Source organism: Canis lupus, chromosome 20, assembly GCF_011100685.1.
Source record: "Canis lupus familiaris isolate Mischka breed German Shepherd chromosome 20, alternate assembly UU_Cfam_GSD_1.0, whole genome shotgun sequence".
In the NCBI taxonomy this organism is placed as follows: Eukaryota; Metazoa; Chordata; class Mammalia; order Carnivora; family Canidae; genus Canis; species Canis lupus.
In genome coordinates this window covers 40,799,202-40,824,303 of record NC_049241.1, presented here as the reverse complement: position 1 = coordinate 40,824,303, position 25,102 = coordinate 40,799,202, and the positions used below count along the sequence as shown (strand labels likewise).

Genomic DNA, 25,102 nt, shown 5'->3' with positions numbered 1-25,102 from the left:
GATGAGAAGGAGCTTTAAGCCTACCTAGAAGTATGTTCATCAGAGTTACACTGCTAGAATTACAAAGTTTTAGCAACTTAAAAAGCTTTTTCTAGTAAAACCATAGCACTGCTGCTTCAGGGAAATTAAAATTATTAATTCTAAAGTGTCACATGTTCTCTTTATCAGAATATCACATTTCTTATAAAGAATTAAATGCATTTCATACACACACCAAGAATTTTCAGTCCTCCTTAAAAAGACCATTACTCCTCTTTCAAGGGTTATTCTCCATCTCCAGTCTTCTCCTTGGTGCAGTCTATGACTCCCCACACCACCGTGTAGGAAACAGACACAACAGAAACACACCGAAGTGACTGCTTCAGACTGCAACTGAAATTGCTGTGAGTTCTAAATCTGTGAGGGATTTTCCTACCTTGAGTCATAGTTCTCTCCTCTCTTGTGCCGACAAGTAATGGTCCATTCATTGGCTTTAGGCAAGATTACATGCTTTCTGCATGTGGTCAATGTTTACCCCTACTCATCGCTCAGTTGGCTCCCAAACCAGATGACACATGAACTCATTCTCTGAAACACAGGGAGCCAAAAATTATTCAGTCCTTATGGGCAGCCACAAAACCCAGGCAGCCCTGACCTGCCCAGGCCAGCACTCCAAGTGTTGTATCTGCTGATGGAGGGACCAAGGTGTGTCCTGCACTGCACCGGGTACTGTGTTCCAGGGAGTGCAATTTCTTCCAAGTCCTTGCAAAACCTCACTCAGGTAAATACTCTCTCCTCAAGAGTCTGCAAAGTGGCCCAGGCTCACAGCATCAATCTGGAAGTTTTGTTTTGTTTTGTTTTTTTAACATTTATTATTTTAACATTATTTGAGAGAGTGCAAGGAGGACAGGGAGAGAAACTCTTAAGCAGACTTCCTGCTGAGTGTGTAGCCCAACATGGGGCTTGATCCTATGACCCAGAGATCATGATCTGAGCTGAAACCAAGAGTAGAGTGCTCAAACGACTGACCCACCCAGGTGTCCCCCAATCTGGCAGCTTTTATCACAAACTACTCAGAGGTGTTCCTCTGTGACGAACCAGAAAAGAATGATATGTGTGTGAGAAAATTCTTGATGCTGGCACAGGTCACAGCCCTATGCCATTTGCCAGTCATCCTCCAGAAGTCCTGAGATTTCTTTCCAAAATAAAGCATAACAAAAAATTTACAAATTTCAAAGATATAAAATTCAACCACATCCAGTTATGAAGCAAATCATAATACACTGACTCCTTCGGAATCACCCAGCTTTTAAGAAGGGCAGTGACTTCAGTCACTCAAGAGCACATTTGAGGACTGGGAGGGAAGGCAGATGGGACACTTTTGACATCTTACCTCTTTGTTCCCTTTTTTTTGGCACTATACAAAGAGCCTCCAGTATTTAAAAAAAAAAAACACTGTTTTGAGAGTAAGATTAATCATTCCTGGAAGAGGAGCAGCCTGTCCCCTCTTTTTCCAGCCATCACCTGCCCTAAACCTCTTGGCCACATCCATCAGTTTTTCAGAGCCCAGAGACTTTCAGCTGCTACTTGGCACCTCTGCATCTGAGGCTTACAGTCCTACCCTGGCCTCCAAGGAGGTGCAGCATCCTAATCAATCCATAAGGCCCTCAAGCATGCAACCCCAGGAAGGTGTTGCTGTATCTGTTCCATGAGGCCCAGCATAAATACTACAAAGGGCAGGCAGGGGCAGCTCAAGGGACCTGGGGAAAAGACACTTGGGTTCCCATACTCTCTGATAAGGACAGAGCAATAAAACCCAAACCCTCAGCAAGGAGTTGGCAATCAACTCCACTATCTCTCCTCGAGGCACTCACCTCAGAGAACAGACACTGTTCATGGAAGGACACTTTTCAGTGCCTCACATGAGTAGAGCATAAAGGCAGAAAACTTGAAAATGTTCATTAAGAACTGACTCATTTAGGAAGACCATCATCTCGGCAATATTCAATTAAATAGTTTAAGATTGGTGTATGTTTTTCCTGTCATGTTCAAGTTCATAAAAACATACATTCTGGGACGGCTGGGTGGCTCAGTGGTTGAATATCCGCCTTTGGCTTGGGGTGTGATCCTAGAGTCCCGAGATCGAGTCCCACATTGGGCTTCCTGCATGGAGCCTGCTTCTCCCTCTGCCTATGTCTCTGCCTCTCTCTCTGTCTCTCATAAATAAATAAATCTTAAAAAAAAAATACATTCTGTGGTCAAATACACTATCTAGCCTTCTTTGCTGGAGATAGCTCTCGGCAATCTCCCAAGGAAAGGGTCTGATTCTGTTTAGCATGAGAACCAACAGGTGCTGGTCCACACACCTCCACAGAGCACCTTGTAAAAGAAGCTAAAGTGAGACCCCTACAGAGATTTAGCATCACTTCTTGCTCATGAGAGGGGAAGAATGAGCTAAAGGCGCAATCCACAGACACCAAGTTTCAAGCACATTAAACAAATGGGCATCAGAGTGAAAAATGGCAGGCTTGGAGCTATGTTAATCCCAAAACAAATGTTTCCTGCAGCCTTAGCAATGACACCAAAGTTGTATAGATCTGGCATCTCAATCCCAGATAAAAAGTCCTATCTAGAGTTAGTTTTACACTTACAAAACAAAACAAAACAAAAAACTACTATTCTTATAAAACAAGCTTTGAAAACAAAACAAAACAAAACAAACAAAACAAGCTTTGAAGGTGATGCAAGATTTTTACATTCCCCAAGGCAGTAAGATGGAACTCACATAGCCCATGGGGCCTCTCATTTCTGAAGTATGCACCTAGGGACAGAAAAGCCTGGAGCAGAAACAGCAGCACTAGCCAAGTGTTCTGTCTTCCCGATTTCTAACACATCTTATTAAAAGAAAAAAAAATTTCTAAATCATGTATAAGTGTCTCAAATAAGATAAATGGATGGAAACATAGAACAAGTAATACTAAATGATCTCCCATTTTGATCATGACTTTCAGTTAAATACATTCACAAGAGTGAAGACACGCAAACAGACCCAGCATTACAAAGAAAGTTTTGTGAATTCTCTACAACAGAAACCAAACAGAAGAGGCCCAAGAGGCCCAGACTGACCCCAACTGCCCTGAGGAGTTTATGACAGCAGGTACTGGAACTCCATCTCCAAATCACAAGGGTTTCAGAAACAACCCAAAGTCTGAAACTCTTCAGTCCAGAATGGGATGAGATCACCCCAGGAACAAAAAGGACACAGATGAAAGACTTAGTATAGTGAGGGTCCCAGGAGAAGGTGCTGGAGCTATTATTTCTATTTTCCATGGACAGGGTGCTGTAGGTACTGACAAAATAAGCAACAGCTACATTTCACTAACATTTAAAATCAAATCAAGGGGGCAGCCCCTGTGGGTGGCTTAGTGGTTTAGCACTGCTTTCAGCCCAGGGCCTGATCCTGGAGACACGGGATCAAGTCCCACATGGGGCATCCTACATGGAGCCTGTTTCTCCCTCTGCCTGTCTCTCTCTCATGAATAAATAAATAAAATCTTAAAAAAAAAAAAAAGAAACCTATCAGATTTCTTTAAAAAAAATTAATAATCAGGGATCCCTGGGTGGCGCAGCGGTTTGGCGCCTGCCTTTGGCCCAGGGCGCGATCCTGGAGACCCGGGATCGAATCCCCCATCGGGCTCCCGGTGCATGGAGCCTGCTTCTCCCTCTGCCTGTGTCTCTGTGCCTCTCTCTCTCTCTGTGACTATCATAAATAAAAAAAATAAATAAATAAAAATAAATAAATAAAAAAAATTAATAATCAAATCAAATCAAATCAAGGGACGCCGGGATGGTTCAATGATTGAGCGGTCTGCCTTTGGCTCAGGGTATGATCCCAGGGTCCAGTGATAGAGTCCCGCATCCGGCTCCCCACAGAGAGCCTGCCTTCTCCCTCTGCCTATGTCTCTGCTTCTCTCTCTCTCTGTCTCTCATGAATAAATAAATAAATACAACTTTTAAAAATAAATTAATTAAAATAAAATAAAGGCACATTTTTTCTGTTTAACCACTTGGTTTTGCTATTCCGACCTGGAGACCATACTCTCAACCATTTCAGTCTTAATTAAATGGCATCTTGGGCAGCCCAGGTGGCTCAGCGGTTTAGTACCACCTTTAGCCCAGGGCCTGATTGGGTGACCCAGGATCGAGTCCCATTTCCAGTTCCCTCCATGGAGCCAGCTTCTCCCTCTGCCTGTGTCTCTGCCTCTCTCTCTCTCTGTCTCCCATGAATAAATAAATAAAATCTTAAAAAAAAAAAATTAAGTGGCATCTCAGCAGTTTTAAGCACAAAAACGCTCCCAATCTTCCATGTAAAATACCAAAATGGTAATGTGCTACATCCTCCCTGGTCCCAAGGCAACTCACTGTGGGGCATACTACCACAACCAAGAGCAGGAAGAGCTTGCTTCCTCCCTTCATCCCCAGGGCTTAACCATGTACAGTGGTGGCCTTTAACACAGGTCAAGGGGAAAAGACTTTCAGGAAGACAAAAGGGCCAGTGGAGGGGGGGCTATAATGGAAATGAGAGATACAGGAGTCCTTTGGAATGCATTATATATTACGTGAACAATACTCCATAAAGCTGTTATATAGAAAAAAAAATCAATACAGTAACAGGGTCACACTGAAGAGATTACAACCAGCTTGGGGTAGAGGTTCCAGTGACAATGTCACATCTCTACCACTAAGAGGTGAAGGTAGAGTGCTCAGGAGGAGAGCACCTCCAAATGTGGCTATGAGAATAGCAAAGAAGCATGCAAATTGGAATAGGACTAATTCACAAAATATGTGGGTAAAAAGCATAGCTTCTAAAGGAATACATTGTTTTAGATAATAATTGTGTACATGCAATTAAAAATAGTATTATAAAAAATAAAAAATAAAAATAATAAAAATAAAAATAGTATTATAGGAAAGTCAACTTCCAAGTACATCTCTTTAAGTTTATGTAATATACTTTTGAGTTGTATAAAAAAATTCATTTAAATCTCCCTGGCAAATTGGGGCCTACCTTATCTTGGGGTATACCTGGTGCTTAGCCTTCTCTTCATGCCTGTCTTCATCTGTAAACCAGGCACAGTACAGTTTACAAAGGTGCTCTGAGGGGATCGTGTCCCATGTTGGGCTCCCTGCAGGGAGCCTGCCTCTCCCTCTGCCTGTGTCTCTGCCTCTCTGTGTCTCTCATTAATAAATAAATAAAATCTTAAAAAAAAAAAAAAAAACAAAACCCAAAAAACAAAGGTGCTCTGAGGTGGGAAAGAGTAAAACATCTAGCCTCCGGCTTGGCTTGCATGCAATGTACTCTTCAAACACAGGCTGTCCTCTGCCCCTTACTGCCCTGCAGTTCTTCCAAAGAGTCTACTGGGAGAGGCCACAAGAGGGACCAGACAGTATGGCCTCTGGAAGGAGAGTGAAGAAAGGAGGCTTTAACACCAGGCAGAGGAATGGAGTGCCACGGGACATCCTGCCTAGCCTTTAAAGAAACAGGTTTTTAAACTAGTTACAAGCGTGATAAAATGACCACCATTATTGGTCAGCCATTATTGGCTCCTCTCCTCCCATTATTGGGAGCCTCTTCAGTTTGCAGATTTTCTTCCATATGCTTTTCTATTTACATAAACAGGATCAGGCTGTATGTGTTGTTTTGCTTTTCTCCCCCCAGTAAAACCAGCTTTATTTTTCTCACCTTTTTAAAAAATTGTGATGAAATATACACAACATAAAAGTTACCTTTTTAAACTATTCTGGGGTGTACAGTTCAGTGGCACTAAGTACATTCACAATACTGTGCAACAATTGGGACACCTGGGTGGCTCAGTGGTTTAGCGTCTGCCTTTGGCCCAGGGCTTGATCCTGGAGTCGTGGGATCGAGTCCTACATTGGGCTCCCTGCATGGAGCCTGCTTCTTTCTCTGTCTCTCTCAGAATAAATAAATAAAATCTTAAAAAAAAAAAAAACTGTACAACAATTACCACCACCCATCTCCACCACTTTTTCATCCTCCCAAACTCAAATTCTGTACTCATTAAACAATAACTGCCCAGTCTCCCTACCCCCAAGCCCCTGGCAACCACCATTCAACTTTCTACCTCTATGAATCATAGTACCTTGGTTTTTCATACAAGTAGGATCATTCAATATTTGTCTGTTTTGCCACTTACCCCCACTAAACTATATGCCTTAGCCATACCTCTGTACAGATTTCCTTTCAAGGGCAGCATGTTATTCACATAATCCTAATGTATTATTCTTTTAAAAGATTTTATTTATTTATTCATGAGAGACACAGGCAGAGGGAGAAGCAGGCTCCATGCAGGGAACCCAACGTGGGCCTTGATCCCAGGTCTCTAGGATCATGCCCTGGGTCGAAGGCGGCGCTAAACCGTTGAGCCACCCGGGCTGCCCGTTTCCTAATGTTATTTTTTAACTTCACTATTGACGCTATTTTATTACAATAATAATGCAATGAGTGTCTTTGTAGTGGTCTTTGTACTCTTGAGGAAGAATTTCTGTAGGAAAATTCCTAGAAGTAGAATTGCTGGGACAGAGGATAGAGGTTGCACCCACTGTTTCACTCTTCCCTGTAATGTCTGTGAGCCACCAAGGATTGTGGGGCAGGGTGGTGACATTTTCCCTAGGGAAAATTAACCAGGCAGCCTGGATGGCTCAGCGGGCTTAGCATCGCCTTCAGCCCAGAGCATGATCCTGGAGACCTGGGATCGAGTCCCGCGTCAGGCTCCCTGCGTGGAGCCTGCTTCTCCCTCTGCCTGTGTCTCTGCCTCTCTCTCTTCTCTGTATATTCTCATGAATACATAAATAAAATCTTAAAAAAAAAAAAAAAGAAAAGAAAAGAAAAGAAAAAGAAAAAAAAAAAAAGAAGAAAATTAACCAGGCAGAGAAAAGGGAAAACCTGGTTTCACAGACACCCAGCATGTCACTACTGCAATGGCATGGGTAGAAGGATAGTGTCAGCAAGAACCAGCATTTATTGAGGTCTTCTGTCTACATTTTTACTTAAGGAGCAAACAAAAAGATTCGATTCTTATACACATTAGAAGCACATGTGAAGGGGATGCCTGGGTGGCTCCACGGTTTGGCGCCTGCCTTTGGCCGAGGGCGAGATCCTGGAATCCCGGGATGGAGTACCACATCAGGCTCCTGGCATGGAGCCTGCTTCTCCTTCCTCCTGTGTCTCTGCCTCTCTCTATCTCTCTCTCTCTCTGTCATAAATAAATAAATAAACAAATAAATATTTTTTTAAAAAAGAAGCACATGTGAAAAGGGAGGTTTGAGAGAAGAAAAAATTTTAAACTTAAGAAAAACTGCTAGTGCTTAGAAAGCTCTTAAGCTACTCCATTACATTTTATACCATAAAAATGTTTTGTTCCAGGTAACTGTGGGCTCATGAATTTAGTTATCTGGTTATTTGAAGATTTTAAAACCAAAGGTGAAAAGGCGGCAGTAATACTGCCTTCACAGTCCTGAGTTTGCAGAAGGAAGGAGATGATAGCAGGAGTACCCCTAACAGCTGCAACCTCTAGGAGACCATCAGGATCAAGACCAAGCTGATCTCTTCAGCCTCTTCCAGAATGAGCTTCCTTCTCTCATGGGTCTCTCCTACTTCATCCCTGGGGTGGGAAGTGGGAAAGAGTCCTGACAGCTCTTAGGCTGAGACCCCCTTCTCTAGACACCTGTCCCACCTAGAATGACCTCCCCACATTCAGTGGCACACTCAGGAGGGCACAAATTCTCCTCCCTTCTCCAACGTACCCAGAGAGCCTGGTGCCCAACTTCCACAGGGGAATTAAGGGAGGAAGGGGGGTAAGAGTAGAGAAACGGGATTTAGTAGATGGCCAGGTGTATCACACTGTTCTTAATCCTTCTGGGGGTTACTGACCCCCTGGAGAATCTGAGACATCTGTGGGCCTCTATCCTAAAAAATGCACAACTCTCACTGCACTCTACATACAGACTGGAGTGTGCATACCCATGGACCCTATCTTCAGAACCCAATACGGGGAATCAAATTAGAGGGATGAGTCAGATATTGAGCCTTCCCACGTCATAACAAAATGTTTGGTTCATGAAGTCAGAAACCACTCAGAAGACACTGAGTTGAGCTGCAGACTCTTAACATATAAGGGGATGGTCAAGCACTCAAGAAATATTCAGCAGACTGGGATCCCTGGGTGGCGCAGCGGTTTAGCGCCTGCCTTTAGCCCAGGGCGCGATCCTGGAGACCCAGGATCGAATCCCACGTCGGGCTCCCGGTGCATGGAGCCTGCTTTTCCCTCTGCCTGTCTCTGCCTCTCTCTCTCTCTCTATCATAAATAAATAAAAAAATTAAAAAAAAAAGAAATATTCAGCAGATAGTTGGGAGCAATGGAATTGAAGCTTGAGTGAACTTACCTGAAAACAAGAGTTGGAGATTACCTACAAAAGGAAGACAGAAGGCACTCTAAGAGTAATGTGCAAAGAACACTGAGTCAGGGCCCCCAGAGGTGTGAACTGCCTCACAGGCTGCAAGGTCAGCACAAGAGAGGGAGGTCTATAAAAAGACAAAGAGGTAGAACATCTACATCCTCCTAGAAGCCATGGGTAAGAATCTCCTCCTAGTTTCACACTGAAAATCTAGGGCTCATACCCTTTGGACTACATGACACAGAGGGAGGAGAATCTTGTACTGTGTGGCACTTCATGTCCCTGACAGCCTTTAGAGAGTCATGATTTGGGGCTCAGTTTTGAGTGAGCATTTTTTTTTTTTTTTAAGATTTTATTTATTTATTCATGAGAGACACAAAGAGAGAGGCAGAGACAGAGACATGGGCAGAGGAGAAGCAGCCTCCATGCAAGGAGCCTGATGTGAGTCTCGATCCCAGGACTCCGGGACAATGCCCTGGGCCAAAGGCACACGCTCAACTGCTGAGCCACCTAGGCATCCCTTGAGTGAGCCCTGGCAAAGCTTTCACAACTTCTTCACTGAAAAGATATACAGGAGCAACCTCCTTCAATCCAGTCATCATAGTCAAAAGGTCTCAAGTAAAGGAAATGATCAGCAAAAGCCAGCATATGGGATCCTAAAGATAAATGACAGTTGCTGCAACAAAACTACAAGAAAAATAGAATGAGCATATATAAATTTAAGAAAAAGAGATACCTCAATCAAATGCAATGTGCAGACTACTTATTTGGATTCTGATATGAACCAATCAACTGTAAAAATATTATTGGAGAGACGCCTGGGTGGCTCAGCAGGTGAGCGCCTGCCTTGGGACCAGGGTGTGATCCTGAAGTCCGGGGACTGAGTCCCACATCGGGCTCCCTACATGGAGCCTGCTTCTCTGTCTGCCCCCCTCCCTCTCTCTCTGTGTCTCTCATGAATAAATAAAATCTTTAAAAAAAAATTATTTGAAAATCAGAGACATTTGACCATAACCAAATGTTTAGGTGGGGAAAAAAGGTATTATCATTGTTTGGTTTTTTTTTTTTTTTTAAGATTTTATTTATTTATTCATGAGAGACACAAAGAGGAGGCAGAGACATGCAGAGGAAGAGCAGGCTTCCCGAGGGAAGCTGGATGTAGGACTCAATTCTGGGACCCCAGCATCATGCCCTGAGCCACAGGCAGATGTTCAACTGCTGAGCCACCCAGGCGTCCCTCATCATTGGTTTTTAGGCAGAATAATGGTATTGTAGATACCCTGGGCAGCTTCTTATCTCTTAGAGATACGCAATGAAATACTGATGGAAAAACTACATCCTGGGACTATGCCACCTAAAAAGATTCAGGTTTTGTTTTTAAGATGGGGGAGACAGGCAGTGAGATGAAACAAGATCAACTAAGAGTTTGTAACTCCAACTGGTGATGGATGACAGACCTAAACCAACTGTTCACCAGTTTAAGAGACTGTCTTTTCCTTCAAACTCTGAGGTGGATTGCAAATCCAATTTTGGGGGGGAAAAGGACTTTTTATTTTGTTACCAGAATATATTGCAAAATATAATACTACTTGTTACTTTTATTACTCAGTATTCACACAGGCAAAAATATAATTATTTAAAAAACAAAAACATGGGATCCCTGGGTGGCGCAGCGGTTTGGCGCCTGCCTTTGGCCCAGGGCGCGATCCTGGAGACCCGGGATCGAATCCCACATCAGGCTCCCGGTGCATGGAGCCTGCTTCTCCCTCTGCCTATGTCTCTGCCTCTCTCTCTCTCTCTGTGACTATCATAAATAAATTAAAAAAAAAAAAAAAAAAAAACAAAAACATGCTTTAAAATGTAATCACACAAGAGAAATCATCTGCTTACCTTCCACTGTACAAAAACATGTTCAATTTGTTAGGGCGATTACTCACTAGGTAAAATAACCACTTAAAAGGAAAATTCTTCCCCAGAGCATCCTCTTTATGAACTAAACAATGGAAAATTTTCACCTCAGCAAGCTGGCCTTGGAGGCTCAGGCTCAACCCTGTTGCCTAGATACCAGTGACATCTCCAGTGCTTACAGAAGGCTCTGGCACCTCTCTGCAAGGGAGCCTGGCTAAGGTTCATCAGTCAGCAGTTGCTCCTTCCTTCCACATTCCACTGCTATGACAGACACAGGGATGGTATATGGTGTACTGGTCTGCCATCTGCAAAGCCCCAAAGCACAAAAGAACTCTATTCCATCTGCAAAAGTGGTTTTTACAATTCTATCAACTCTGGTGCTGGTTCTTATGTACTTGATTTCTAACAATTCCTGTGAATTCTAGTCTAAAGTCACAAAGCAAATAAATCAGTTGGAATAAGAGTGAACAGTTCAACTGAAAAGTTACTAAGATCAACTGGCTTTTTACGTCAAATATGATAAAGTATCCATTTCACCAGCTTCTAATTCTGATGGTGGCTTAAGTTAAAAGAATAACACCACCCCCCTGAAACTTCTTTTTAAAAACTTAACACCAGGCTACAGGATGCAATTATACAAAACTCACAGCAGCAACACATGTAAATAAGCACCTGAGTTTGCTTAAAATGTAACCCTGCTTAAAATGCAAATACTGCAAACATTTTAAATACTAGAATTCATCAAAATTACTGTAATCATGGTGCTTTATTAAAAAAAAATCACAAAACTGGTGAACTGCAACATTTTCGTTACCGCTTTTCAAAAGTTTCGACAACTATTCTTTCCAAAGACTTTATTCTTGTTTTATGTACCTTTAACTACCAAAATGTTTCATTCCAAGCTGTAACTAGTTCTATTTCCCTGGGATTTAAGAGCACTAGGCTTGACTGTTTTCTACATTCTGTTTTCACAACACTTGAGGGCTCTTTTTTTCTGCAAGTGCAGCTTTCTGGACGTAGGAAACCGAAGGATACAAATCATTAGATAGGAGGCAAAAGCAGTCTTGAAGCAAAAGAGAAAGAAATGAAAGCTCCACCCGCGGTGAAGGCTTACCACTATTAGAGAAGACATCCTGTGATCCATTTTAGGACTTTTTTGGAGAAGATGATGTGCAGATTTCCTCACCAGCGACCCGCTGACAGGCCCAACTGGCATTCAACGCTCAAAATGGCTGCACATCTGCCAGCCCCAGGTAGGCAGCACCTGAGGCGGTGGGCTGGCTCCTCCACTCAAAGACTCGAGGAGAACCCCCCCGCAGTAACCCGGGGGCCCATGGGAAGCAATGACACAGATCTTTCCCCCACGAAGACCTGGAGGAAACCTTCCCAGAGAGATCCTGCGCCGCCAAAACACCCGGGAGACCCCCTCGATGACCAGAGAAGATTCTGCCCCTCAAAATCCGGGACGATATTCTCCACCCACCCCATCCCCGCCCCCAGTAACCTGAGGAAATAATGCCTTTCTCAAATGACCGGGGGATATCCGGCCCCACGAAGACCCAGGGACATCTCCCCGCCCCCAGGACCGCGAGAGAGCCCCACCCCAAATAACACGGGGACACCCCTCATGACCAGAGACCGCGCCTGCGAACGGCCTGGAGACCCCCTCTCCCAAATGTACCTGGGCGGCAGAGCCACAGGCTGCACAAGGCGGGGATTACCTGCGGCCTCAGCCCGTCCCGCGGCGCTTCCGTCCTATTGTTTCTCTCCCATCAAGATGGCGGCGGCCGCGTCGAGCCCCGCCCCCCGCGCCTCGCTCCCGGAGCCCCCTCGCTATTGGCTCGCCCCGGGAGCCCGGCTCGCGGACTGGGCAGCGCGAAAAGCGCTGTTGCTAGGGCGCCGGGATCCAGGCAGCGGCTTCCGGGAGGGGCGCACGGGGGGCACGGGGCGGGGCCAGAGATGCTGCGGGCCTCGCTGGCCTTCCAAGGGGCAGGATGGCCAGGCAGGTTAGGTGGGTGGTTGGGTGGACAGATGGGCTTTGGGTTTGTGGGTGCAATGACGGATCCCTGGGTGAACGCATGGCTCAACCACTAGTCCCATTTTTCCAGAGTCCGGGGTGGGGTTCCCGGAGTGTGGACTTTTCAAGGTTAACATTGAGACAGTCTGCAGCAAACTGGGAATTTCGTCACCCTAGCAGATGGATGGACAGAGGACTAGATGTGGATGGATGGAAAGATGGACAAAAGAGGGACTGTAGACGGTGAGTAAAGGAATGGTTATATGCACAGGTGGATAGATGACTAGATAGAGAGGGGTGGACGCAGGAATGGCTGTAGGGTCCTCTGGGGACTGGTGGATGACCCCGTGCCCACCCTAGGTCATACCAACCTCCACACTGCAGGGCTTGTCTGAAGCGCATTTGCCTTGGGTCCTATGGGTTGGCCAGAAGGGCTCCCACCTGAGTGGATGTCAGTGTGGCTGGGAAACTCGAGGGAGGAGGGAGATGGTACTGAAGTGGGCAGAGCCTCCTACCTGATCTCTGTTCTCTCTGTAAGGGAGGCCCACGTTGCTGCATGAGCACTGGGAGTGGCAGAGGTGTGGACACATGCATATGCTTATTCACTCAACAGGTATTTGAGACCCACTTTCTGTGCTGGAAATATAGCAGTGAACAAAAACAGTTTAAAAAAATATATATGGGGTCTGCTTTTACGGGAATGGGCAGGAAAGACTTCCTGTGACCAGCTGGCCTCTCCTCTCCTGTGTGTTTCAGGGCTCCTCATGCTTTCTTCTCACCTCACTGGTTCCTCCTCTTTGCTCCCTCTCTCTATCTATATTATTTCTCTCATAACTTATCCAGGTTCGTGGCTTCAAATTCCACCTACACATCCATCACTCCCAAAGGTGTATGTCCAGTCCAGATCCTACCTGAGTGCCAGACTCAATGCCCAGCTGTAAACTAGGCATCTGTACTGACTTCCGCTTGGCATCTCAAACTCACTTTGTGCCACCCTAGCTCTGGCTCGTCCTCCAAATGCACTCTACCTCTCCTCCCCCAGCTCAAAGGGATGGCTGCTTAGTCTTTTCTACTGCTCAGACTAAACACCTCTTGACTACTTTCCCACTTACATTTAAGAAGTCCTATTCCTGGGCAGCCCCAGTGGCCCAGCAGTTTAGCACTGCCTTCAGCCCGGGATGTGATCCTGGAGACCCGGGATTGAGTCCCACATCTGCTTCTCTCTCTCTCTCTCTCTCTCTCTCTCTCTCTCTCTCTGTGTCATGCATAAAATAATAAATAAAAAAAAATTTAAAAAGAAGTCCTATTCCTTCCACTGCATCATCTACACGGAATGAGAGCACTTCTTGCCAGGTCCATAGCTTCCACCCAGTCCAAGCCACCACTGTCTCCCTAGGGCAATGTCACAGTCAACTTCCAATCTCCTGCTGCTGCCCTTGCCACCTTTAGTGCATTCTCTACACATTAGCCTGTGAATACATAAATCAGAATCGCTCTTGCCCTTCTCAGAACCCTGCAGTAACCCCTCCCCAAGAAAAACTCAAAGCTCGCAGGAACCTTATGATTCCCCATTACCTCTCTGACTGCATCTCCTTTCTTTATCTCCAGCCCCACTGCTCAGCAGCCCAAAGTTGCTTATATATCACACCTCATGCACTCTCCTATCCCAGGGGCTGGGCTCTGGTTTCCATACCTTGAATGCACTTTCCATAAATTTTCCCAGGACTGTCCCCTAATACCCTCAAAGCCCTTCATTTCAGACTGCAGCTTGCACCTTTCAACCAGCACATGGGATCACTTTTATCCCTTTTCCCTGCTCTACTTTTTTCTATAGCAGTTACCTTTGTTATGGAGGCATTTATTTTTTTTAAGATTTTATTTATTTATTCATGAGACACAGAGATAGAGAGGCAGAGGCATAGGCAGAGGGAGAAGCAGGCTCTCTGTGGGGAGCCCGATGTGGGACTCGATCCCAGGACCCCTGGATCACTACCTGAGCCAAAGGCAGTTGCTCAATCACTGAACCACCCAGGTGCCCTATGGAGGCATTTATTATCCTTATATGGCATTGCCTGGCTTTCTCCACTAGAATAAGAGCCCTGTGAGGTGAGAATCTCTCTGTTTTAGTCACGGATATAGCCTGAGCACCTCAAATACCAAGTAAGCTCCAGAAATACTTGTTGGCTGACTTGAATAAGATGGATGCCATGGGATTTTAAGTGATAAGTGGTATGGAAAAAAATTTCAATGGGGCAGCAGAAGGTTGGAGCAGAATGAGAGTATCCCCGATCAAGGCTATTCCTGGGTCAGGCCCAAAGGCCCCATACCCATCAGGATTGCTAGGAAGCCCAACCCAGCTTCTGCTCCTATTCCCTGCTATAGCCACAGAATAAAAAAGGGCCCAACAGGCACCGTTATTCAAGTCTTCACAGGCAAGCACTTTCCCACCTTCCTCTGCCCACTCACTCTCCCATTCCAATAATCTTGTGTGTGGGGTTGAGGCTGGACACGGCAGGGTTTCCCTGGGGAGGACATTAGTTCACTCTTAGATTTCTTCCATAAGTGCTGACCTGTGCCTGACACTGGGTACATAGCAAGAATGGACACAGCAAGAATTTGAATGATTGTTACAGAATCCTTGCCCCATAGTGAGGAGTATGGGGAAATAAAGGATGAATACAACAGTAAAACACAACAAAACAGAACAAAAAAACAGCTTAAGGGGCAAGTGGGTAACTCAGTCAGTTAAGCATCTGCTTTCAACTCCGGTCATGATCTTAGGGTCCTGGGATCAAGCCCTGTGTCAGGCTCCCTGCTCAGTAGGGAGTCTGCTTCTCCCTCTTCCTCTGCCTCCACCTCCCCCACCCCCCACCCTGCTGCTTGTGCTCTCTCTCACTCTCTCTTAAATAAATAAATAAAATATTGTTTAAAAACTCTTAATTATGAGCAGTGTGAATAATGGAGAAAGGGAACCAAAGTGATATGCAGAGTATGGTGCTTACATCCAAGGCAGCAGAAAAGGTAAAATCTGAGAAGGGGACATCTGAGCTAACATGAACCTAAATCTGAGCTTACATCAGCCCACTTTTGGGCTGAGCAGGGAAAGATCTAAGAAAAGTCAGTCCTGGAAGGAAGCATAGCAAGGACAAAAACCCCAAGGACAGAACAAGTTTGGTATATTGGAGGAATATGAAGAAGGTGCTTGGGTCTAATGGAAGAAATCATTCAGAGCTAAATGGAAAGCTCAAAGGCATGAAGGAAAAACTGGAGATCTGGAGGCCAAATCCAGGAATCCTGTTGTGCAAATAGGAGTTCCAGAAGGAGAAACAGGGATGGATGAAATAGAGGCATGAACCAAGTGAATTACAGTAGAAAACTTCTCTGACATGAAGAAAAAGCTGTGCCTGTAGATGGGAGGTACTGACCTCTTTCCCAGGCAGTATGGAAGGGAAAGACAATAGTAAATTCTTAAGTAGTAAATGCTTAACCTCCAATGAGAAAGAGAACATTGTACAAACTCCAGATAGATAGAACAAGTTACCTACCAAGGAGGAAGGGCCAACTAGCTTTATTTTTTTTTTATTTTTTAAAGATTTTATTTATTTATTCATAGAGACAGAGAGGGGGAGAGAGAGAGGCAGAGACACAGGCAGAGGGAGAAGCAGGCATCATACAGAGAGCCTGATGTGGGACTCAATCCAGGGTCTCCAGGATCACGCCCTGGGCTGCAGGCGGCACTAAACTGCTGCGCCACCACCGGGGCTGCCCCCAACTAGCTTTAAACTGTCCCCCATAACATAGGTAAATTATCTGTTATCTATACCTAGTGAAGGGTCAGTCCTCATGCCTGGAGGGGGAAGGTAGCCATTAATGGAATGGAAAAAAGTAGTAGAATTTCCAAATTACCAAGGGAAAAAATAAAATGAATGACAGCTTTAAAGAGAGAAAAGAGGAAAGCAGCATGTAGTTGGTAATTTCATGTAGTTCAATTGAATAAAAAGATAAAATCACAAAGTATAAAATAACAAACATAAAGGAATTATGGAATGAGCAAACATCTTTGTCACACTAAATAACTAATTAAGGATACACTGGATCCCCCCATTAAAGACAGAGACTGGGTTAGAAAAACAAAAACCAGACCTATACTGGTTATAATAAAGATACTTGAAACCACAAGAAAAGATTGAAAATAAAGGAGTTGGCAGAAAGAAAGATTAGGCCTGCACAAAGTAGAAGATAGCAGGAATAGCTACATGACACCAGATAAGGTAAGATTTAAGGTGATATGCATTGAGAAAAATAGAGAGGCACATTATTTAACAAAGGCACAGTTTATGAAAAAAATATAAAAGGTAAAATATTCATAACCATAACATACACCAGATACTAAAACTACTTTTTTTTAAATCGGAAATTAGACAGGATTGGTATTAACACTATTATCATTACACAATGCTTTAGAGTTCTAGCAAATAAAGAAAATACAATGTTATAAATATTGAAAAGACAGAGATTGCACAATCTTTTTAGTTAATGTCATGATTGGAAATCTAGAAAATCCAAAGGGCTTTCTTGAAAACTACAATTATTTTTTTTAAGATTTTATTTATTTATTTGAGAGAGAGAGAGATAGCAAGAGAGAGCATGAGTAGGGGCAGGGGAGAGGAAAAAACACTCCTCCAAGCATAGAGTCTGAAGGGGGGCCCAACCCCAGGACCCTGAGATCATGACCCAAGCCAAAGGCAGACACTTAGGCTACTGAACCACCCAGGCACCCCTTGAAAACTACAGTTAATAAGAGAAACTGTTAAGGTGATAAATACAAGAAAAATATATCGAAGATTCACTACAGGGGCGCCTGAATGGCACAGTTGGTTAAGCATCCAACTTTTTTTTTTTTTTTAAGATTTTACTTATTTATGAGAATACACAGAGAGGAGAGAGAGAAAGAGGCAGAGACACAGGCAGAGGGAGAAGCAGGCTCCCTACAGGGAGCCCTTCATGGGACTGGATCCCGGGTCTCCAGGATCATACCCAGGACTGAAGGCGGCGCTAAACTGCTGAGCCACCCCGGCTGCCCAAGCATCCAACTCTTAATTTCAGTTCAGGTCGTGATCTCAGGGTCATGAGATCGAGCTCCTCATCAGGCTCTGCACTGGGCATGGAGCCTACTTAAAAAATTTTTTTTAATTTGCTATAAATAAGCCCCTAGAAATCAATAAAGTTGAGAAAAATATTCAATTAACAATAACAGAACTATAAAATACTTAGGAATAATTTATTATGAAAGGTATAGGAATTGTACTTGGTGGGAAATTTCCTATAGGAAATCACACTAGGAATCTGAGAGGTCAGGGAATGGGGTCAGGATTCATTCATCACTTGAGACTGGACACTTGCCACTGGATAAAATCTGGATTTATTAGCAAAGACGAAGGAGATAAAGGACTGTGAGGCAACCAACAGAACCTCAAAACATGAAAAAAATGGTCCCCTTCATCAGAAGGCAAGGAATGTGAGTCAGAGTAAAAATGTAACAATGACAAAACTATGGAGAGAATAAAAAGATCAGTGGTTGCCAGGGATTTGAAGGAGAGAGAGAGATGAATAGGTGGAACACGGGATTTTTTAGTGCAGTGAAACCCTTCTGTATAATACTATAATGGTGGATACATTTCATTATACATTTGTCAAAACCCATAGAATGTACAACAAAAAGAATGAACTCTATGTAAACTCTGGACTTTGGTTGCTAATGGGTCAACATTGGTTCATTGATTGTAACAAATATACCACACTGATAGGGGATGCTGATGGGGAGGGAAGCTGTGTCTTGGGCCAGGGAGGGGGGATATGGGAACTCTCTGTACTTTCCCTCATTTTTGCTATGAACCTAAGGTCACTCTTTTTAAAAAACACTATTAATTTTTTAAAAAAGAAAAATGAGTTGTCACTTTATATTTAGTAGACTAGCAAAAATTAAAAAGGGTTGCACCAACTCTTCTTTCCAGTATGTAAGGAAAAGGATTCAGCCAAACGTTCTTGACAAAGGTGACTGGTTACAGCCTTTTTGGAAAGCAGTTTGGCAAACTCCAGTAGAATAAAAATGCATACACTTTTGGGCTCTATAATCCTAAACTTTAGATTCTCATTTACAGAAATAAAAGCACTAATGAGGGCACCTGGGTGGCTCAGTGGTTGAACAACTGCCTTTGGCTCAGGTCGTGATCCTGGGGTCCTGGGATTGAGTCTTACATCAGACTCTTACAGGGAGCCTGCTAACCCCTCTGTCTGTGTCTCTTCCTCTCTCTGTGTCTCTCATGAATAAATAAATAAAATCTTAAAAAAAAAAAAAGAAATAAAACCATTGAGATGTAAGCTATATGGTTAGGGACATTTATTCCTACATTATGTGTAGTGGGAAAAAAATGCAAAGTGATGGCCCATCCATAAGATCATGATTAGAGACATTTTGGTACCTCTACACTGTTCTGGCTAGTATGCTGTGTAAAAAACTACCTAATAGTGGCTAAAAACATTTATTTTGCTCACAAACCTGCCATTTAATCAAGATTCAGTGGCAACTGTTCTTTGCTACATCCCAGTCTGGGCAGCTTGAAAGCTGGGGCTGAAATCATCAGAAGATCCCTCACTTGAAGCATGTTTGATGGTGGCTATCAGCTCAGGCTTGAGCTGAGGCTGGAACACCCACATTGGCCTCCGTGTGCCCTGGGCTTCCTCACAACACGGTGGCTAGGTTCCAAGGATGACTGACCCAAGAGTGAGGAAGGCAGGTGGAAGCTGTATTGCCTTTCTAACCTAGACTCAGAAGTCACACTGTCATTTCTGTCTCATTCAATTCTTTAAAAGCAAAGTCACTAAAACCAGGATGTAGGTTCAAGAAGAGGGAAATTAGACTCCACCTTTTGTGGGAGGAGTATCATAAAGTTTGGGGACAGGTTTTATGTTACTATCAAAAAGAAGGAACTAGGCAGCCCAGGTGGCTCAGCAGTTTAGAGCTGCCTTCAGCCCAGGGTGTGATCCTGGAGACCCGGGTTTGAGTTCCACGTCAGGCTCCCTGCATGGAGCCTGCTTCTCCCTCTGCTTGTGTCTCTGCCTCTCTCTCTCTCTCTCTCTTTCTATATATATATATATATATATATATATATATATATATATATAATATGTATATCATGAATAAATAAATAAAATCTTAAAAAAAAGGAGGAACTAGAATAAGTTGAGAACTTGCAAGAAGTTGAGATGAGTGAGAAAGGAAAGATGCAGAAAAGTGTGTACAAAATGATCTCATGTATGCAATAAAGACAAACCATTCTGCGTAAATATACACTTGACACTCACAGGTTTGAACTCCACTTATTTGCATATTTTTCCATAAATACAGTACAGTATGTATTTTCTCTTATTTTCTTTCCTACTTTTGGTAAGAATACAGTATATAATACATATATCATACAAAACATGTTAATTGACTGTCTACGTTATTAGTAAGGTTTCTAATCAACAGCAGGGTATTACGTTTTTGAGGAGTCAAATATATTTAATTTATTTATTTGAGAGAGAGCAGAGGGGGAAGGAGAGGGAGAAAATCTCAAGCAGACTCCCTGCTGAGTACAGAGCCTGACCAGGGGCTTGATCCCAAGACCCTGGGACATGACCTGGCTGAAACCAAGAATCAGACACTTAACCTACTGAGCCACACAGGCGCCTCAGAGAATATGTATCTTGTAAACATGGGTTTCCAGAGAGTGATGGTGATAGAAGATAGAGCCGGGGGTAAACAAAAGAGGAAAAGATAAAGACTGTGCTAAAACCCAGCAGTTAGGATAGGTTCTCCCTTATGACTTTAATTATAGGTGTTTATTATATCGCTGTATGAAGAAAGTGTATCTATCTATTTATTGTTGTTGTTGTTTTTATTTTTTTTAATTTTTTTTTTTTTGTGATAGTCACAGAGAGAGAGAGAGAGAATGAGGCAGAGACACAGGCAGAGGGAGAAGCAGGCTCTATGCACCGGGAGCCTGACGTGGGACTCGATCCCGGGTCTCCAGGATCGCGCCCTGGGCCAAAGGCAGGCGCCAAACTGCTGCGCCACCCAGGGATCCCGTTGTTGTTTTTAAGTAAGCTCTACACCTGGGGCTTCAACTCCTGACATGGGGATCAAAAGTCACATGCTCCACCAACTGAGCCAGGCAGGTGCCCCAAGAAAGTAGTTTTTCAGAGAGGTATGTTTAGGTGGTAAGGATCAAGAAAATTAAGGTAATGACCACCTTACCTTAGAACTTGGGACAGAGCCGGGAAGAATGACTGGAGAGCCACAGAGGCACCCACTATAGATCACCAATGATGTCCTTCACCTGGGCTCTGTTTTATGAATGTTTGGCCTGTGAGAAATCATTAAGCAGAATGTCTTTGTTTTAGGCACCTTCCTATATACGTTATAGTCCACACTTCAAAAAAAATTTTAGGGCAGCTCTGGTGGCTCAGCGGTTTAGCGCCGCCTTCAGCCCAGGGCGTGATCCTGGAGACTCAGGATCGAGTCTCACGTCGGGCTCCCTGCATGGAGCCTGCTTCTCCCTCTGCCTGTGTCTCTGCCTCTCTCTGTGTGTCTCTCATGAATAAATAAATAAAATCTTAAATTAAAAAAAAAATTAAATAATAATAAAAAAACCAAAGCAAACTTGTAGAAGGTGCCCAGTGGGTGGAGTGAAGAGATGGGAGAGGAATCCCAACCCAGACCACTGGACAGTCAGCTCAGCGCACTGTCCCAGATGGAGGTATAAATCTAGAGTGAGTGGCGTGGAGGGAACCCAAGGCCACACTGCTTCTGACAATCTCCCAGGGTGGGAGTGGAGTGGAGTGGAGTCCTGGGACACCCCAACATTTAACTGTAGTTTGGGCTAAAGCTGACAGAGCTGAGAAGAAAATCAGGAGAACTAGATGTTCCTGAGAAGGTGGTCCTGAAGCAGGAGAGAAGAATCCACCATGGTGACTTCAGCTGGCTCCAAGGACCGAGGTGGTGGTGAGCTGTAGCCAGAAGATGAGGTGAGGAGGTGACTATAGGGAAGTCTCAAGGTTCTTGCCATGGAAGGAGAAGTGGGGCAGGATCTAAATGGGGACATGGGGAGCAGAGGAGGAGCCTAGGGCTTCTAGCCCATGTCTCTGTTTTCTCTAATAATGAGGTGAGCCCATGGCTGAGGGGGACAGAGGCACAAAAGAGTAGAGGATGGGCCAAGGGCCAGGCAGTGAGTATTGCAAGGGGCCTGGAGATAAAGGGTGGCAGTAGGTGCTGAGCAGGGACCTCTCCTCAGGGATATAAGTAGCCAGGGATCAGCCAGGGTGAAAGAGGTTGTCCAAAAGCGGAGGGAGTGAGAGTTGGACCAGGAGGTGGATGCAGCCTTTCTGTGCTGAAGATCCCAGTTGGGGAATCACTTGGTTCCTCCCACGAAGCCTTGGCTTAGGATCAAGGAAGGAAGGGCTCCTCTTTACCAGGGTCAGGGCCAGGGGTAGGGTCAGGAGGGAGTGCAATGGTAGTCCTGCCCTGGGGACAGTTAGCTATCAGAAACCTCTTCCCTGCCTGTTTCTTAAATCAAGCTGGCCATTCTTGCTCAACTCCACCCCCTGGGGCCTATGGATCCTAAGGATTGGATGCGCAGTTCTCAGTCCAGTCCAGAACATGATGTTCCCAAGGTACAGGTAGGACTCTGGTCCCCCACATCTCTACCCCCTCCCCTGTATCCATAGTTCTGGGAAGTGGGCCACATGGGGAGGGGCTGGCTGCAAGTCATTCCTGACTTTTGTTGTTGTTGCTTTTACAGAACAAAAGGCAGGAAAAACACCAAGAAAAGGATCCCTCAGGGCCGGGGTGGAGGCAGCTCTCAGCACATTGCCCTGGACACACACCACAATCAGAGCCCAGGACACTGAGTAATTCCCATTGTGCTGGAAGCCTCCCTGGTCTCAACAAGCCCCACTCTTTGTGTACCTTTGCCTGCACTTTGCAAACCTAGCCCCACACTAATTTCCAGGTGCAAAGCTAGCCTCCTGGAATATAAAACTAGCTTTATCCATTTATCAGGTATGAGAATAACTCACATAGGTTTTCAGTTGTGAGGCCAGTTTTCTGTCAGAGAGTGGGGTCTGCTTTTGCTGTGAGCCAGAGATGCCCAGCTTAAAGTGAGCACTACGGGAGAGACCCTAGCAGCCACTGACCCCAGCCTCCTTCTGTGGTTGGGCCTTGGCCCGCCCCCTGCAGGTGAAGGGCCAGCCTGGAATTCCACTGGGCCAACGCATGTGGGCAAAGCAATGGGCAGCAGAGTGGATGCCCTCCCATAAGCCTGTTTCCTTCTTTACAGAGGAGCAAGCCAAAGTACTGGAGGGTCTCCAACTCATTCTCGCCTCACCAGCCTCAGCCCAGAGCTGCCAGTCCCATGGAACCATCTTGAGTTCTGAGGTAGTGGCAGAGCCCTGAAGTGGGGACCTGAGGGTCCCATGCTTTCTGTTGCCCAGCTCTGTCCTGGCTAGGAAAGCACTCTGGCTTCCAGAGCTGCCAGGGCTGCAGCTGTCTGGGGGAACAGTCCCTTGTCTGGGGTCATAGGAGCCTGTGTGAGGCCTCATTTCTTATTCTGGGCATGGGGCTCTAGGATAGGATGCCAAGAATCCAAGTGGCTCCTGTGCTATTCCAGCTTGCTTGCCCCAAAGTTCTCTGCCCTGTCCTGCAGATCCAAGCCTCAGCTTCAGGTCTCCTACTCCTCCAGCTACCCAGGCTGGGCTTGCGGCATGCATGGGAGAGTGTGCTGCGGGTAAGCCTTCATGCCTAGGCCTTTCATTTTCAAAATGGAAATGTCCAGTTTAACTATGCTTGGATGTTATGCTGGAAAGTTCTGGTTTGCTTATCTGGTGGGTCTAGACTTTAGCTCTTCCTTTTTACCAGTTTAGTATAAAAAAACAACTGCACTCCTCATTCTGGGGGCTGGAGGACCTGGTCAGGAAGGAGATTGTTGGATCCTGGCTTTCAGCAGCACACACAGTGACTTTTGACCCTTAACTCAATACAATTCTGCAGAGGGAGGAAGTGGTGGGCCGATGGCCAAGAAGGCCATGGAGATTTGGCTAGTACTATTTCAACTGTGTTCCCCAAGACCTGACTGCCCAATGCCCATTCTTCTGCCTGTCAGGATGGAATGATTAGTGGGGTCAGGTCCTGCTGGCTTTCCTAGTGTCTGGGGTGGCTCCTTGGGCTTCACATTCCATCCTGGACAGCTTTCTGCTCTCTAGTCTGCAAATGGGCTGGGCACTGCTTGACTTTATGGACTTAAGGACAAGCCAGTTAACTGGTTTTATAGAAGAGAAAGAAGTGCTCATAGGATCAAGGCTTCTGGTTGGGAAAAAGCCAGAGAAAGGGGTAGAAATGTCATACAGAAGAGACCCTCTTTCAGAAAAGTTTGATTTTTAGCTTATGACATCACAAAATGCAACCTAGGCCCAAAAGTCATCTCTGGCCAAGTTTCATCATGATGTTTACAAGAGTAGGATGAAGGTGACAATTTCTGCGAAGTCCTTATTTGGAGGGAGTCTCCTCCAAATCTCACATCTAGTCTTTCTCCTTTAATGGTGTCTCAGATGCTGTGTAACCAGAATTGTGTGATGCAGGCTAGAGCAGTGAGGGACAATGCATGCTGTGTGTCCAAACCACTCACTTTATATGAAGAGGCAGCAGCAGCCCTTAAAGAAGAGCAGCATGACCAAGGGCAACGATAAGGCATTGGGAGCATGATCATCCATGAAATAAGAAACCGGGGCTGCTGTCTATGAGTCCAGAAACATGGAGGATAAGCTCCATCATCAATGGAAGAAAGGTCCAGGATGCCCTGGCAGACCTATCATTCTTTTTTTACAGAGGAGCCAATTTTTTTAAGATTTTATTTATTTATTCATGAGAGACACACAGAGACACAGGCGGAGGGAGAAGCAGGCTCCATGCAGGAAGCCTGACGTGGAACTTGATCCCGGGACTCCAGGATCATGCCCTGGGCTGAAGGCAGTGCTAAACCGCTGAGCCACCTGGGCTGCCTAGACCTATCATTCTTGAGAATTCCTGGGGTTTATTTATTTAAAGATCTTACTGATTTATTTGAGAGTGTGAGAGAAAGAGAGCATGAGTAGGAGGTAGGGGTAGAGGAAGAGGGAGGAGCAGACTCCCCACTGAGCAGGGAGCCCAATGCGGGACTGGGTCCTGGAACCCTGGGATCATGACCTGAGTGAAGGCAGACACTTAACTAAGCCACCCAGACACCCAATTCCTGGGGTTTATTTATTTTTTAAGATTTTATTTATTTATTCATAACAGACACAGAGAGAGAGGCAGAGACACAGGCAGAGGGAGAAGCAGGCTCCATGCAGGGAGCCTGACGCGGGACTAGATCCCGGGACTCCAGGATCACGCCCTGGGGCTGAAAGCAGCCGTTCAACTGCTGAGCCACCCAGGCATCCCTCCTGGGGTTTAAACACAGTGTCAGGAATGTCCACGGCAGGTCATCAAAATTTGCTCAATCAATGAATAAGTGGAGTCAGACCTAATTTCTGACATTCTAATTCAGAACCTAGATAATACTCCTCTAAATTCACAAGTGAGGGATGCCTGGATGGCTCAGGGGTTAAGCTCTGCTTTCGGCTCAGGGAGTGAGCCTGGAGTTC

General features: G+C 45.0%; 1 protein-coding gene and 1 long non-coding RNA gene across 9 annotated transcripts in view; one reads left to right on the top strand and one right to left on the bottom strand.

Moving 5' to 3' along the window:
- IP6K2 (inositol hexakisphosphate kinase 2) overlaps nt 1-12,226 on the bottom strand; it is a 34,607-nt gene extending 22,381 nt beyond the window's left edge. The window contains exon 1 of one of the 8 annotated variants that reach the window (XM_038566515.1): nt 12,087-12,226. The gene's annotated coding sequence lies outside the window, so the exon portion shown is untranslated. Of the gene's footprint in view, nt 1-415; nt 434-12,046 lie in introns of those variants that run through there. The other 7 variants (XM_038566520.1, XM_038566516.1, XM_038566519.1 and 4 more) reach the window with 7 other exon arrangements.
- Nucleotides 12,227-12,335: 109 nt separating this feature from the next.
- Nucleotides 12,336-24,614, top strand: LOC111091334. The gene is made up of 5 exons (XR_005374944.1): nt 12,336-12,625; nt 12,921-12,995; nt 21,313-21,451; nt 22,001-22,102; nt 22,225-24,614. It is a non-coding gene; the product is annotated as an uncharacterized LOC111091334 (long non-coding RNA).
- Nucleotides 24,615-25,102: the final 488 nt, after the last annotated feature.